This window comes from Oncorhynchus mykiss, chromosome 12 (assembly GCF_057628025.1).
Source record: "Oncorhynchus mykiss isolate SJ-2025 chromosome 12, ASM5762802v1, whole genome shotgun sequence".
Lineage (NCBI taxonomy): Eukaryota > Metazoa > Chordata > Actinopteri > Salmoniformes > Salmonidae > Oncorhynchus > Oncorhynchus mykiss.
Window position 1 is genome coordinate 10,238,553 of NC_143033.1, and position 11,863 is coordinate 10,250,415.

Sequence of the window (11,863 nt, forward strand, 5' to 3'; positions counted from 1 at the left end):
GAGTAGAATGGGGTACGCCCAGAGTAGAGTGGGGTAGAGTGGAGTGGAGTAGAGTGGAGTAGAGTGGGGTAGAGTGGAGTGGAGTAGGCCTAGAGTAGAGTGGAGTAGAGTAGAGTGGGGTAGAGTGGAGTAGAGTGGGGTAGGCCCAGAGTAGAGTGGGGTAGGCCCAGAGTAGAGTGGGGTAGGCCCAGAGTAGAGTGGGGTAGAGTGGAGTGGAGTAGAGTGGAGTAGAGTGGGGTAGAGTGGAGTGGAGTAGGCCTAGAGTAGAGTGGAGTAGAGTAGAGTGGGGTAGAGTGGAGTAGAGTGGGGTAGGCCCAGAGTAGAGTGGAGTAGAGTAGAGTGGGGTAGAGTGGAGTAGAGTGGGGTAGGCCCAGAGTAGAGTGGAGTAGAGTGGGGTAGGCCTAGAGTAGAGTGGAGTAGAGTGGAGTGGAGTAGAGTGGAGTAGAGTGGAGTAGAGTGGGGTAGAGTGGAGTAGAGTGGGGTAGAGTGGTGTAGAGTGGAGTAGAGTGGAGTAGAGTGGGGTAGGCCTAGAGTAGAGTGGAGTAGAGTAGAGTGGAGTAGAGTGGAGTAGAGTGGGGTAGAGTGGTGTAGAGTGGGGTAGAGTGGTGTAGAGTGGAGTAGAGTGGGGTAGAGTGGAGTAGGCCCAGAGTAGAGTGGAGTAGAGTAGAGTGGAGTAGAGTGGAGTAGAGTGGGGTAGGCCCAGAGTAGAGTGGAGTAGAGTAGAGTGGAGTAGAGTGGAGTAGAGTAGAGTGGAGTAGAGTGGAGTAGAGTGGAGTAGAGTAGAGTGGAGTAGAGTGGAGTAGAGTGGAGTAGAGTGGAGTAGAGTAGAGTGGAGTAGAGTGGAGTAGAGTGGAGTAGAGTAGAGTGGAGTAGAGTGGAGTAGAGTAGAGTGGAGTAGAGTGGAGTAGAGTGGAGTAGAGTGGGGTAGAGTGGAGTAGAGTGGGGTAGAGTGGTGTAGAGTGGGGTAGAGTGGTGTAGAGTGGAGTAGAGTGGGGTAGAGTGGAGTAGGCCCAGAGTAGAGTGGAGTAGAGTAGAGTGGAGTAGAGTGGAGTAGAGTAGAGTAGAGTGGGGTAGAGTGGGGTAGAGTGGAGTAGGCCCAGAGTAGAGTGGAGTAGAGTAGAGTGGAGTAGAGTGGAGTAGAGTAGAGTAGAGTGGAATAGAGTGGAGTAGAGTGGGGTAGGCCCAGAGTAGAGTGGAGTAGAGTGGGGTAGGCCCAGAGTAGAACAAATAAAACCAAATGTAATACAGTATAGTATTTGTTTTTATTTAACTAGGCAAGTCAGTTAAGAACAAATTCTTATTTACAATGACGGTCTACCGGGGAACAGTGGGTTAACTGCCTTGTTCAGGGGCAGAACGACAGATTTTTACCTCGTCAGCTCGGGGATTCAATCCAGAAACCTTTCGGTTACTGGCCCAAGGCTCTAACCACTAGGCTACCTGCTGTAGTACAGTAGAGTAGAGTACAGTAGAGTATATTAGAGTATAGTAGAGTAGAGTATAGTAGAGTACAGTATAGTACAGTAGAGTACAGTAGAGTATAGCAGAGTCCAGTAGAGTGCAGTAGAGTACAGTAGAGTATAGTCCAGTATAGTATAGTAGAGTAGAGTACAGTCGTGGCCAAAAGTTTTGAGAATGACACAATTATTAATTTCAACAAAGTTTGCTGCTTCAGTGTCTTTATATATTTTTGTCAGGCGTTACTATGGAATACTGTAGTATAATTACAAGTGTTTCATAGGTGTCAAAGGCTTTTATTGACAATCACATGAAGTTGATGCAAAGAGTCAATATTTGCAGTGTTGACCCTTCTTTTTCAAGACCTTTGCAATCCGCCCTGGCACGCTGTCAATTAACTTCTGGGCCACATCCTGACTGATGGCAGCCCATTCTTGCATAATCAATGCTTGGAGTTTGTCAGAATTTGTGGGTTTTTGTTTGTCCACCCTCCTCTTGAGGATTGACCACAAGTTCTTAATGGGAGTTTCCTGGCCATGGATCCAAAATATTGATGTTTGGGTTCCCGAGCCACTTATTTATCACTTTTGCCGTATGGCAAGGTGCTCCATCATGCTGGAAAAGGCATTGTTCGTCACCAAAATGTTCCTGGATGGTTGGGAGAAGTTGCTCTCGGAGGATGTGTTGGTACCTTTCTTTATTCATGGCTGTGTTCTTAGGCAAAATTGTGAGTGAGCCCACTCCCTTGGCTGAGAAGCAACCCCACACATGAATGGTCTCAGGATGCTTTACTGTTGGCATGATACAGGACTGATGGTAACGCTCACCTTGTCTTCTCCGGACAAGCTTTTTTCCGGATGCCCCAAACAATCAAAAATGGGATTCATCAGAGAAAATGACTTTACCCCAGTCCTCAGCAGTCCAATCCCTGTACCTTTTGCAGAATATCAGTCTGTCCCTGATTGTTTTTCCTGGTGAGAAGTGGCTTCGTTGCTGCCCTTCTTGACATCAGGCCATCCCCCAAAAGTATTTGCCTCACTGTGCGTGCAGATGCAGTCACACCTGCCTGCTGCCATTCCTGAGCAAGCTCTGTACTGGTAATGCCCCAATCCCGCAGCTGAATCAACTTTAAGAGACGGTCCTGGCACTTGCTGGACTTTCTTGGGCACCCTGAAGCCTTCTTCACAACAATTGAACCGCTCTCCTTGAAGTTCTTGATGATCCGATAAATGGATGGTTTAGGTGCAATCTTACTGGCAGTAATATCCTTGCCTGTGAAGCCCTTTTTGTACAAAGCAATGGTGTCGGCACGTGTTTCCTTGCAGGTAACCATGGTTGACAGAAGAAGAACAATGATTCCAAGCACCACCCTCCTTTTGAAGATTCCAGTCTGTTATTCAAACTCAATCCGCATGACAGAGTGATCTCCAGCCTTGTCCTCATCAACACTTACACCTGTGTTAACGAGAGAATCACTCACATGATGTCAGCTGGTCCTTTTGTGGCAGGGCTGAAATGCAGTGGAAATGTTTTTTGGCGATTCAGTTCATTTGCATGGCAAAGAGGGACTTTGCAATTAATTGCAATTCATCTGATCACTCTTCATAACATTCTGGAGTATATGCAAATTGCCATCATACAAACTGAGGCAGCAAACTTTGTGGAAATTAATATTTGTGTCATTCTAAAAACTTTTGGCCACGACTGTATAGTACAGTTGTCACATTTGTTGTAACGAGGAGACCAAGGCGCAGCGTGATGAGAATACATTCCTCTTTATTAAAGGAAGACCACTTAAACAAACTAACAAAACGACCGTGACACTATAAACACTAGTGCTGACACAGGCAACTTTACATAGACACTAACCCACAAAATACCCAAGGAATATGGATACCTAAATATGGTCCCCAATCAGAGACAACGATAAACAGCTGCCTCTGATTGAGAACCAATCTAGGCAACCATAGACATAAAAACACCTAGACTAGATACAACCCCATAAACATACAAAAACCCTAGACAGGACAAAAACACATACATCAACCTCGTCACACCCTGACCTAACCAAAATAATAAAGAAAACAAAGAATACTAAGGTCAGGGTGTGACAACAGTATAAGAGACGAGAGTAGAGAATAATCAAATCAAATTGAAAACATTAGCGGTGAAGGGGTAAAGAGCGTTGGGTCAGAGGTTTGAATCCCTGAGCCAGGCAAGGTGGAAAAATCTGCTGTTCTGCCCTTGCTCAAGCAAGGCAGTTAACCCCCAACAACTGCTCCCCAGGTGCCGATGATGTCGATTAAGGCAGCCCCCCTCACCTCTCTGATTCAGAGGGGTTGGGTTAAATGTGGAAGACACATTTCAGTTGAAGACATTCAGTTGTGCATCTGATGTATCCCCCTTCAGTAGAGTAGAGTAGGCCTAGAGTAGAATACAATGAAATGGAATACATTAGAGTAGAATAGAATACATTTCATCACCCACATTAAAAACAAAACTAAACGTTACACCAATAGCTGGCTATTTAGTAATTGCAGTTCTATTCCACTGGATGTGAATAAGACCAGCCGCACCTATCCGGTGACACACTAACTTCTGTCCAAGTGTTAAGACTCTCACAATGGGTTTCGATACGAAACCTAGTGGTTAGACCGTTGGACTAAGAACCCGAAAGGTTGCAAGTTCAAATCCCCCGAGCTGACAAGGTAAAAATCTGTTGTTCTGCCCCCGAACAAGGCAGTTAACCCACTGTTCCTAGGCCGTCAGTGAAATTGAGAATTTGTTCTTAACTGATTTTCCTAGTTAAATAAATAAACATATACTGCTGAAAGAAGGTTTTATATTGGAGACCGGTAGGAACACAGCTGGGACCGAGAGACTGAAAAACAGCTTCTATCTCAAGGCCATCAGACTGTTAAACAGCCACAACTAACATTGAGTGGCTGCTGCCAACACACTGACTCAACTCCAGCCACTTTAATAATGGGAATTGATGGGAAATGATATAAAATGATATAAAATATATGATATAAAATATATCACTAGCCACTAGCCACTTTAAGAGAGGTAGAGAGGAGTGGAGTAGGCCTAGAGTAGTGGAGTAGAGTGGAGTGGAGTAGGCCTAGAGTAGAGTGGAGTAGAGTAGAGTAGAGTAGAGTGGAGTAGAGAGGAGTGGAGTAGGCCTAGAGTAGTGGAGTAGAGTGGAGTGGAGTAGGCCTAGAGTAGTGGAGTAGAGTGGAGTGGAGTAGGCCTAGAGTAGTGAAGTAGAGTGGAGTGGAGTAGGCCTAGAGTAGTGGAGTAGAGTGGAGTGGAGTAGGCCTAGAGTAGTGGAGTAGAGTGGAGTGGAGTAGGCCTAGAGTAGAGTGGGGTAGGCCCAGAGTAGTGGAGTAGAGTGGAGTGGAGTAGGCCTAGAGTAGAGTGGGGTAGGCCCAGAGTAGTGGAGTAGAGTGGAGTGGAGTAGGCCTAGAGTAGAGTAGAGTAGAGTGGAGTAGAGAGGAGTGGAGTAGGCCTAGAGTAGTGGAGTAGAGTGGAGTGGAGTAGGCCTAGAGTAGTGGAGTAGAGTGGAGTAGGCCTAGAGTAGAGTGGGGTAGGCCCAGAGTAGAGTGGGGTAGGCCCAGAGTAGAGTGGGGTAGAGTGGAGTGGAGTAGAGTGGAGTAGAGTGGGGTAGGCCCAGAGTAGAGTGGGGTAGGCCCAGAGTAGAGTGGGGTAGAGTAGGGTGGAGTAGAGTGGAGTAGAGTGGGGTAGAGTGGAGTGGAGTAGGCCTAGAGTAGAGTGGAGTAGAGTGGAGTGGAGTAGAGTGGAGTAGAGTGGGGTAGTCCCAGAGTAGAGTGGGGTAGGCCCAGAGTAGAGTGGGGTAGGCCCAGAGTAGAGTGGGGTAGAGTGGAGTGGAGTAGAGTGGAGTAGAGTGGGGTAGAGTGGAGTGGAGTAGGCCTAGAGTAGAGTGGGGTAGAGTGGAGTGGAGTAGAGTGGAGTAGAGTGGGGTAGGCCCAGAGTAGAGTGGGGTAGGCCCAGAGTAGAGTGGGGTAGAGTGGAGTGGAGTAGAGTGGAGTAGAGTGGGGTAGAGTGGAGTGGAGTAGGCCTAGAGTAGAGTGGAGTAGAGTAGAGTGGGGTAGAGTGGAGTAGAATGGGGTACGCCCAGAGTAGAGTGGGGTAGAGTGGAGTGGAGTAGAGTGGAGTAGAGTGGGGTAGAGTGGAGTGGAGTAGGCCTAGAGTAGAGTGGAGTAGAGTAGAGTGGGGTAGAGTGGAGTAGAGTGGGGTAGGCCCAGAGTAGAGTGGGGTAGGCCCAGAGTAGAGTGGGGTAGGCCCAGAGTAGAGTGGGGTAGAGTGGAGTGGAGTAGAGTGGAGTAGAGTGGGGTAGAGTGGAGTGGAGTAGGCCTAGAGTAGAGTGGAGTAGAGTAGAGTGGGGTAGAGTGGAGTAGAGTGGGGTAGGCCCAGAGTAGAGTGGAGTAGAGTAGAGTGGGGTAGAGTGGAGTAGAGTGGGGTAGGCCCAGAGTAGAGTGGAGTAGAGTGGGGTAGGCCTAGAGTAGAGTGGAGTAGAGTGGAGTGGAGTAGAGTGGAGTAGAGTGGAGTAGAGTGGGGTAGAGTGGAGTAGAGTGGGGTAGAGTGGTGTAGAGTGGAGTAGAGTGGAGTAGAGTGGGGTAGGCCTAGAGTAGAGTGGAGTAGAGTAGAGTGGAGTAGAGTGGAGTAGAGTGGGGTAGAGTGGTGTAGAGTGGGGTAGAGTGGTGTAGAGTGGAGTAGAGTGGGGTAGAGTGGAGTAGGCCCAGAGTAGAGTGGAGTAGAGTAGAGTGGAGTAGAGTGGAGTAGAGTGGGGTAGGCCCAGAGTAGAGTGGAGTAGAGTAGAGTGGAGTAGAGTGGAGTAGAGTAGAGTGGAGTAGAGTGGAGTAGAGTGGAGTAGAGTAGAGTGGAGTAGAGTGGAGTAGAGTGGAGTAGAGTGGAGTAGAGTAGAGTGGAGTAGAGTGGAGTAGAGTGGAGTAGAGTAGAGTGGAGTAGAGTGGAGTAGAGTAGAGTGGAGTAGAGTGGAGTAGAGTGGAGTAGAGTGGGGTAGAGTGGAGTAGAGTGGGGTAGAGTGGTGTAGAGTGGGGTAGAGTGGTGTAGAGTGGAGTAGAGTGGGGTAGAGTGGAGTAGGCCCAGAGTAGAGTGGAGTAGAGTAGAGTGGAGTAGAGTGGAGTAGAGTAGAGTAGAGTGGGGTAGAGTGGGGTAGAGTGGAGTAGGCCCAGAGTAGAGTGGAGTAGAGTAGAGTGGAGTAGAGTGGAGTAGAGTAGAGTAGAGTGGAATAGAGTGGAGTAGAGTGGGGTAGGCCCAGAGTAGAGTGGAGTAGAGTGGGGTAGGCCCAGAGTAGAACAAATAAAACCAAATGTAATACAGTATAGTATTTGTTTTTATTTAACTAGGCAAGTCAGTTAAGAACAAATTCTTATTTACAATGACGGTCTACCGGGGAACAGTGGGTTAACTGCCTTGTTCAGGGGCAGAACGACAGATTTTTACCTCGTCAGCTCGGGGATTCAATCCAGAAACCTTTCGGTTACTGGCCCAAGGCTCTAACCACTAGGCTACCTGCTGTAGTACAGTAGAGTAGAGTACAGTAGAGTATATTAGAGTATAGTAGAGTAGAGTATAGTAGAGTACAGTATAGTACAGTAGAGTACAGTAGAGTATAGCAGAGTCCAGTAGAGTGCAGTAGAGTACAGTAGAGTATAGTCCAGTATAGTATAGTAGAGTAGAGTACAGTCGTGGCCAAAAGTTTTGAGAATGACACAATTATTAATTTCAACAAAGTTTGCTGCTTCAGTGTCTTTATATATTTTTGTCAGGCGTTACTATGGAATACTGTAGTATAATTACAAGTGTTTCATAGGTGTCAAAGGCTTTTATTGACAATCACATGAAGTTGATGCAAAGAGTCAATATTTGCAGTGTTGACCCTTCTTTTTCAAGACCTTTGCAATCCGCCCTGGCACGCTGTCAATTAACTTCTGGGCCACATCCTGACTGATGGCAGCCCATTCTTGCATAATCAATGCTTGGAGTTTGTCAGAATTTGTGGGTTTTTGTTTGTCCACCCTCCTCTTGAGGATTGACCACAAGTTCTTAATGGGAGTTTCCTGGCCATGGATCCAAAATATTGATGTTTGGGTTCCCGAGCCACTTATTTATCACTTTTGCCGTATGGCAAGGTGCTCCATCATGCTGGAAAAGGCATTGTTCGTCACCAAAATGTTCCTGGATGGTTGGGAGAAGTTGCTCTCGGAGGATGTGTTGGTACCTTTCTTTATTCATGGCTGTGTTCTTAGGCAAAATTGTGAGTGAGCCCACTCCCTTGGCTGAGAAGCAACCCCACACATGAATGGTCTCAGGATGCTTTACTGTTGGCATGATACAGGACTGATGGTAACGCTCACCTTGTCTTCTCCGGACAAGCTTTTTTCCGGATGCCCCAAACAATCAAAAATGGGATTCATCAGAGAAAATGACTTTACCCCAGTCCTCAGCAGTCCAATCCCTGTACCTTTTGCAGAATATCAGTCTGTCCCTGATTGTTTTTCCTGGTGAGAAGTGGCTTCGTTGCTGCCCTTCTTGACATCAGGCCATCCCCCAAAAGTATTTGCCTCACTGTGCGTGCAGATGCAGTCACACCTGCCTGCTGCCATTCCTGAGCAAGCTCTGTACTGGTAATGCCCCAATCCCGCAGCTGAATCAACTTTAAGAGACGGTCCTGGCACTTGCTGGACTTTCTTGGGCACCCTGAAGCCTTCTTCACAACAATTGAACCGCTCTCCTTGAAGTTCTTGATGATCCGATAAATGGATGGTTTAGGTGCAATCTTACTGGCAGTAATATCCTTGCCTGTGAAGCCCTTTTTGTACAAAGCAATGGTGTCGGCACGTGTTTCCTTGCAGGTAACCATGGTTGACAGAAGAAGAACAATGATTCCAAGCACCACCCTCCTTTTGAAGATTCCAGTCTGTTATTCAAACTCAATCCGCATGACAGAGTGATCTCCAGCCTTGTCCTCATCAACACTTACACCTGTGTTAACGAGAGAATCACTCACATGATGTCAGCTGGTCCTTTTGTGGCAGGGCTGAAATGCAGTGGAAATGTTTTTTGGCGATTCAGTTCATTTGCATGGCAAAGAGGGACTTTGCAATTAATTGCAATTCATCTGATCACTCTTCATAACATTCTGGAGTATATGCAAATTGCCATCATACAAACTGAGGCAGCAAACTTTGTGGAAATTAATATTTGTGTCATTCTAAAAACTTTTGGCCACGACTGTATAGTACAGTTGTCACATTTGTTGTAACGAGGAGACCAAGGCGCAGCGTGATGAGAATACATTCCTCTTTATTAAAGGAAGACCACTTAAACAAACTAACAAAACGACCGTGACACTATAAACACTAGTGCTGACACAGGCAACTTTACATAGACACTAACCCACAAAATACCCAAGGAATATGGATACCTAAATATGGTCCCCAATCAGAGACAACGATAAACAGCTGCCTCTGATTGAGAACCAATCTAGGCAACCATAGACATAAAAACACCTAGACTAGATACAACCCCATAAACATACAAAAACCCTAGACAGGACAAAAACACATACATCAACCTCGTCACACCCTGACCTAACCAAAATAATAAAGAAAACAAAGAATACTAAGGTCAGGGTGTGACAACAGTATAAGAGACGAGAGTAGAGAATAATCAAATCAAATTGAAAACATTAGCGGTGAAGGGGTAAAGAGCGTTGGGTCAGAGGTTTGAATCCCTGAGCCAGGCAAGGTGGAAAAATCTGCTGTTCTGCCCTTGCTCAAGCAAGGCAGTTAACCCCCAACAACTGCTCCCCAGGTGCCGATGATGTCGATTAAGGCAGCCCCCCTCACCTCTCTGATTCAGAGGGGTTGGGTTAAATGTGGAAGACACATTTCAGTTGAAGACATTCAGTTGTGCATCTGATGTATCCCCCTTCAGTAGAGTAGAGTAGGCCTAGAGTAGAATACAATGAAATGGAATACATTAGAGTAGAATAGAATACATTTCATCACCCACATTAAAAACAAAACTAAACGTTACACCAATAGCTGGCTATTTAGTAATTGCAGTTCTATTCCACTGGATGTGAATAAGACCAGCCGCACCTATCCGGTGACACACTAACTTCTGTCCAAGTGTTAAGACTCTCACAATGGGTTTCGATACGAAACCTAGTGGTTAGACCGTTGGACTAAGAACCCGAAAGGTTGCAAGTTCAAATCCCCCGAGCTGACAAGGTAAAAATCTGTTGTTCTGCCCCCGAACAAGGCAGTTAACCCACTGTTCCTAGGCCGTCAGTGAAATTGAGAATTTGTTCTTAACTGATTTTCCTAGTTAAATAAATAAACATATACTGCTGAAAGAAGGTTTTATATTGGAGACCGGTAGGAACACAGCTGGGACCGAGAGACTGAAAAACAGCTTCTATCTCAAGGCCATCAGACTGTTAAACAGCCACAACTAACATTGAGTGGCTGCTGCCAACACACTGACTCAACTCCAGCCACTTTAATAATGGGAATTGATGGGAAATGATATAAAATGATATAAAATATATGATATAAAATATATCACTAGCCACTAGCCACTTTAAATGCTACCTAATATAATGTTTACATACCCTACATTATTCATCTCATATGTATATGTATATTGTCACGGTGAGTGAATGAGGACCCAAAAGCGAATTAACTTAACAGAGCTTCTTTAATAACCAAACATAGGTAGGTTCAGACAGACCGGCAGATTCCGACAGGACAGGACAAGGTTACAGCAAACATGACGATAGTCTGGTTCAGGCATGAAACACAACAAACAAGAATCCGACAAAGACAGGAGCAGAAACAGAGAGAGATATAGGGACCTAATCAGAGGGAAAAAGGGAACAGGTGGGAAACGGGGTGAATGGGTAGTTAGGAGGAGACAAGGAACAGCTGGGGGAAAGCGGGGGAGAAAAGGTAACCTAATACGACCAGCAGAGGGAGACAGGGTGAAAGGAAAGGACAGAAAGACACAACATGACAATACATGACAGTACCCCCCCACTCACCGAGCGCCTCCTGGCGCACTCGAGGAGGAAACCTGGCGGCAACGGAGGAAATCCTCGATCAGCGCACGGTCCAGCACGTCCCGAGAGGGAACCCAACTCCTCTCCTCAGGACCGTACCCCTCCCAATCTACGAGGTACTGGTGACCACGGCCCCGAGGACGCATGTCCAAAATCCTGCGGACCCTGTAGATGGGTGCGCCCTCGACAAGGATGGGGGGGGGGGGGGGGAAGACGAGCGGGGGCGCGAAGAACGGGCTTGATACAGGAGACATGGAAGACCGGGTGGACGCGACGAAGGTATCGCGGAAGAAGAAGTCGAACTGCGACAGGATTAATGACCCGAGAAATACGGAACGGACCAATGAACCGCGGGGTCAACTTGCGAGAAGCCGTCTTAAGGGGAAGGTTCTGAGTGGAGAGCCAAACTCTCTGACCGCGACAATATCTAGGACTCTTAGTTCTACGCTTATTAGCAGCCCTCACAGTCTGCGTCCTATAACGGCAAAGTGCAGACCTGACCCTCTTCCAGGTGCGCTCGCAACGTTGGACAAAAGCCTGAGCGGAGGGGACGCTGGACTCGGCGAACTGAGAAGAGAACAGCGGAGGCTGGTACCCGAGGCTACTCTGAAAAGGAGATAGCCCGGTCGCAGACGAAGGAAGCGAGTTGTGGGCGTATTCTGCCCAGGGGAGCTGTTCTGACCAAGACGCAGGGTTGCGAAAAGAAAGACTGCGTAAGATGCGACCAATAGTCTGATTGGCCCGTTCTGCTTGACCGTTAGACTGGGGGTGAAAGCCGGAAGAGAGACTGATGGAAGCCCCAATCAAACGGCAAAACTCCCTCCAAAATTGAGACGTGAATTGCGGACCTCTGTCCGAAACGACGTCTGACGGAAGGCCATGAATTCTGAAAACATTCTCGATGATGATTTGTGCCGTCTCTTTAGCAGAAGGAAGCTTAGCAAGGGGAATGAAATGAGCCGCCTTAGAGAACCTATCGACAACCGTAAGAATAACAGTCTTCCCCGCTGACGAAGGCAGTCCGGTGACAAAATCTAAGGCGATGTGAGACCACGGTCGAGAGGGAATGGGAAGCGGCCTGAGACGGCCGGCAGGAGGAGAGTTACCGGACTTAGTCTGCGCGCAGACCGAACAAGCAGCCACGAAACGACGCGTGTCATGCTCCCGGGTGGGCCACCAAAAACGCTGGCGAATGGAAGCAAGCGTACCCCGAACGCCAGGGTGGCCGGCTAACTTGGCAGAGTGAGCCCACTGAAGAACGGCCAGACGAGTAGGAACGGGAACGAAAAG